A 5,631-nucleotide genomic window follows, 5' to 3' on the forward strand; every position below is an offset into this window, starting at 1 on the left:
GTGTGTCCTAGGGTGCCCCCTTGCCTCCGTATATAAAGGATCCAGGGGGGGTGCGGCCGGCCCTAGAGGAGGCGCGCAGGAGGAGTCCTACTCCTACCGGGAGTAGGACTCCCCTCCCTTTTCCTTGTCCAAGTAGGAGAGGTGGAAGGAGAGAAGGAAAGGGGGGGCGCCGCCCCTCCCTCCTTGTCCAATTCAGACTAGGGGTAGAGGGGGCGCGCGGCCTGCCCTGGCAGCCCCTTCCTCTTCTCCACTTTAGGCCCATGAGGCCCATTAACCCCCCGGGGGGTTCCGGTAACCCCCCGGTGCTCCGGTTTTATCCGAAACTTCCCGGAACGCTTCCGGTGTCCGAATATAGTCGTCCAATATATCAATCTTTATGTCTCGACCATTTCGAGACTCCTCGTCATGTCCGTGATCACATCCGGGACTCCGAACTAACTTCGGTACATCAAAATGCATAAACTCATAATAACTGTCATCGTAACGTTAAGCGTGCGGACCCTACGGTTCGAGAACAATGTAGACATGACCGAGACAAATCTCCGGTCAATAACCAATAGCGGGACATGGATGCCCATATTGGCTCCTACATATTCTACGAAGATCTTTATCGGTCAGACCGCATAACAACATACGTTGTTCCCTTTGTCATCGGTATGTTACTTGCCCGAGATTCGATCGTCGGTATCCAATACCTAGTTCAATCTCGTTACCGGCAAGTCTCTTTACTCGTTTCGTAATACATCATCCCGCAACTAACTCATTAGTTGCAATGCTTGCAAGGCTTAAGTGATGTGTATTACCGAGAGGGCCCAGAGATACCTCTCCGACAATCAGATCGAAAAATCCTAATCTCGAAATACGCCAACCCAACATGTACCTTTGGAGACACCTGTAGAGCTCCTTTATAGTCACCCAGTTACATTGTGACGTTTGGTAGCACACAAAGTGTTCCTCTGGCAAACGGGAGTTGCATAATCTCATAGTCATAGGAACATGTATAAGTCATGAAGAAAGCAACAGAAACATACTAAACGATCGAGTGCTAAGCTAATGGAATGGGTCATGTCAATCAGATCATTCACCTAATGATGTGATCCCGTTAATCAAATAACAACTCTTTGGTCATGGTTAGGAAACATAACCATCTTTGATTAACGAGCTAGTCAAGTAGAGGCATACTAGTGACACTCAGTTTGTCTATGTATTCACACATGTATTATGTTTCCGGTTAATACAATTCTAGCATGAATAATAAACATTTATCATGAAATAATGAAATAAATAATAACTTTATTATTGCCTCTAGGGCATATTTCCTTCAGTCTCCCACTTGCACTAAAGTCAATAATCTAGATTACACAGTAATGATTCTAACACCCATGGAGTCCTGGTGCTGATCATGCTTTGCTCGTGGAAGAGGCTTAGTCAACGGGTCTGCTACATTCAGATCCGTATGTATCTTGCAAATCTCTATGTCTCCCACCCGGACTAGATCCCGGATGGAATTGAATCGTCTCTTGATGTGCTTGGTTCTTCTGTGAAATCTGGATTTCTTTGCCAAGGCAATTGCACCAGTATTGTCACAAAAGATTTTCATTGGACCCGATGCACTAGGTATGACACCTAGATCGGATATGAACTCCTTCATCCAGACTCCTTCGTTTGCTACTTCCGAAGCAGCTATGTACTCCGCTTCACATGTAGATCCCGCTACGACGCTTTGTTTAGAACTGCACCAACTGACAGGTCCACCATTTAATGTAAACACGTATCCGGTTTGCGATTTAAAATCGTCTGGATCAGTGTCAAAGCTTGCATCAACGTAACCGTTTACAATGAGCTCTTTGTCACCTCCATATACGAGAAACATATCCTTAGTCCTTTTCAGGTACTTCAGGATGTTCTTGACCGCTGTCCAGTGATCCACTCCTGGATTACTTTGGTACCTCCCTGCTAAACTTATAGCAAGGCACACATCAGGTCTGGTACACAGCATTGCATACATGATAGAGCCTATGGCTGAAGCATAGGGAACATCTTTCATTTTCTCTCTATCTTCTGCAGTGGTCGGGCATTGAGTTTGACTCAACTTCACACCTTGTAACACAGGCAAGAACCCTTTCTTTGCTTGATCCATTTTGAACTTCTTAAAAATCTTGTCAAGGTATGTGCTTTGTGAAAGTCCAATTAAGCGTCTTGATCTATCTCTATAGATCTTTATGCCTAATATGTAAGCAGCTTCACCGAGGTCTTTCATTGAAAAACTCTTATTCAAGTATCCCTTTATGCTATCCAGAAATTCTATATCATTTCCAATCAGTAATATGTCATCCACATATAATATCAGAAATGCTACAGAGCTCCCACTCACTTTCTTATAAATACAGGCTTCTCCGAAAGTCTGTATAAAACCAAATGCTTTGATCACACTATCAAAGCGCTTATTCCAACTCCGAGAGGCTTGCACCAGTCCATAAACGGATCGCTGGAGCTTGCACACTTTGTTAGCTCCCTTTGGATCGACAAAACCTTCCGGTTGCATCATATACAACTCTTCTTCCAGAAATCCATTCAGGAATGCAGTTTTGACATCCATCTGCCAAATTTCATAATCATAAAATGCGGCAATTGCTAACATGATTCGGACAGACTTGAGCATCGCTATGGGTGAGAAGGTCTCATCATAGTCAACCCCTTGAACTTGTCGAAAACCTTTTGCGACAAGTCGAGCTTTGTAGACACTAATATTACCGTCTACGTCAGTCTTCTTCTTGAAGATCCATTTATTCTCAATTGCTTGCCGATCATCGGGCAAGTCAACCAAAGTCCATACTTTGTTCTCATACATGGATCCCATCTCAGATTTCATGGCTTCAAGCCATTTTGCGGAATCTGGGCTCACCATCGCTTCTTCATAGTTTGTAGGTTCATCATGATCTAGTAGCATGACTTCCAGAACAGGATTACCGTACCACTCTGGTGCGGATCTCACTCTGGTTGATCTACGAGGTTCAGTAGTATCTTGTTCTGAAGTTTCATGATCATTATCATTAGCTTCCTCACTACTGGTGTAGGTGTCACTGAAACAGTTTTCTGTGATGCACTACTTTCCAATAAGGGAGCAGGTACGGTTACCTCGTCAAGTTCTACTTTCCTCCCTGTCACTTCTTTCGAGAGAAACTCCTTCTCCAGAAAGTTTCCGAATTTAGCAACAAAAGTCTTGCCTTCGGATCTGTGATAGAAGGTGTATCAAATAGTTTCCTTTGGATATCCTATGAAGACACATTTCTCCGATTTGGGTTCGAGCTTATCAGGTTGAAGCTTTTTCACATAAGCATCGCAGCCCCAAACTTTCAGAAACGACAACTTTGGTTTCTTGCCAAACCATAGTTCATAAGGCGTCGTCTCAACGGATTTTGATGGTGCCCTATTTAACGTGAATGCGGCCGTCTCTAGAGCATATCCCCAAAACGATAGCGGTAAATCAGTAAGAGACATCATAGATCGCACCATATCTAGTAAAGTACGATTACGACGTTCGGACACACCATTACGCTGTGGTGTTCCGGGTGGCGTGAGTTGCGAAACTATTCCACAATTTTTCAAATGTACACCAAACTCGTAACTCAAATATTCTCCTCCACGATCAGATCGTAGAAACTTTATCTTCTTGTTACGATGATTTTCAACTTCACTCTGAAATTCTTTGAACTTTTCAAATGTTTCAGACTTATGTTTCATTAAGTAGATATACCCATATCTGCTTAAGTCATCTGTGAAGGTGAGAAAATAACGATATCCGCCACGAGCCTCAATATTCATCGGACCACATACATCTGTATGTATGATTTCTAACAAATCTGTTGCTCTCTCCATAGTACCGGAGAACGGTGTTTTAGTCATCTTGCCCATGAGGCACGGTTCGCAAGTACCAAGTGATTCATAATCAAGTGGTTCCAAAAGTCCATCAGTATGGAGTTTCTTCATGTGCTTTACACCGATATGACCTAAACGGCAGTGCCACAAATAAGTTGCACTATCATTATCAACTCTGCATCTTTTGGCTTCAACATTATGGATATGTGTATTACTACTATCGAGATTCAACAAGAATAGACCACTCTTCAAGGGTGCATGACCATAAAAGATATTACTCATATAAATAGAACAACCATTATTCTCTGATTTAAATGAATAACCGTCTCGCATTAAAAAAGATCCAGATATAATGTTCATGCTCAACGCTGGCACCAAATAACAATTATTTAGGTCTAATACTAATCCCGAAGGTAGATGTAGAGATAGCGTGCCGACCGCGATCACATCGACTTTGGAACCGTTTCCCACGCGCATCGTCACCTCGTCCTTAGCCAATCTTCGCTTAATCCGTAGTCCCTGTTTCGAGTTGCAAATATTAGCAAAAGAACCAGTATCAAATACCCAGGTGCTACTGCGAGCATTAGTAAGGTACACATCAATAACATGTATATCGCATATACCTTTGTTCACCTTGCCATCCTTCTTATCCGCCAAATACTTGGGGCAGTTCCGCTTCCAGTGACCAGTCTGCTTGCAGTAGAAACACTCAGTTTCAGGCTTAGGTCCAGACTTGGGTTTCTTCTCTTGAGCAACAACTTGCTTGCCGTTCTTCTTGAAGTTCCCCTTCTTCTTCCCTTTGCCCTTTTTCTTGAAACTAGTGGTCTTGTTGACCATCAACACTTGATGCTCCTTTTTGATTTCTACCTCCGCAGCTTTCAGCATTGCGAAGAGCTCGGGAATAGTCTTGTTCATCCCTTGCATATTATAGTTCATCATGAAGCTCTTGTAGCTTGGTGGCAGTGATTGGAGAATTCTGTCAATGACACAATCATCTGGAAGATTAACTCCCATCTGAATCAAGTGATTATTATACCCAGACATTTTGAGTATATGCTCACTGACAGAACTGTTCTCCTCCATCTTGCAGCTATAGAACTTATTGGAGACTTCATATCTCTCAATTCGGGGATTTGCTTGAAATATTAACTTCAACTCCTGGAACATCTCATATGCTCCATGACGTTCAAAACGTCGTTGAAGTCCCGATTCTAAGCCGTAAAGCATGGCACGCTGAACTATCGAGTAGTCATCAGCTTTGCTCTGCCAGACGTTCATAACATCTGGTGTTGCTCCAGCAGCAGGCCTGGCACCCAGCGGTGCTTCCAGGACGTAATTCTTCTGTGCAGCAATGAGGATAATCCTCAAGTTACGGACCCAGTCCGTGTAATTGCTACCATCATCTTTCAACTTTGCTTTCTCAAGGAACGCATTAAAATTCAACGGAACAACAGCACAAGCCATCTATCTACAATCAAACATAAAGAAGCAAGATACTATCAGGTACTAAGTTCATGATAAATTTAAGTTCAATTAATCAAATTACTTAAGAACTCCCACTTAGATAGACATCCCTCTAATCCTCTAAGTGATCACGTGATCCAAATCAACTAAACCATGTCCGATCATCACGTGAGATGGAGTAGTTTCATTGGTGAACATCACTATGTTGATCATATCTACTATATGATTCATGCTCGACCTTTCGGTCTCCGTGTTCCGAGGCCATATCTGTATATGCTTGGCTCGTCA

This window comes from Triticum aestivum, chromosome 1A (genome assembly GCF_018294505.1).
Source record: "Triticum aestivum cultivar Chinese Spring chromosome 1A, IWGSC CS RefSeq v2.1, whole genome shotgun sequence".
Lineage (NCBI taxonomy): Eukaryota > Viridiplantae > Streptophyta > Magnoliopsida > Poales > Poaceae > Triticum > Triticum aestivum.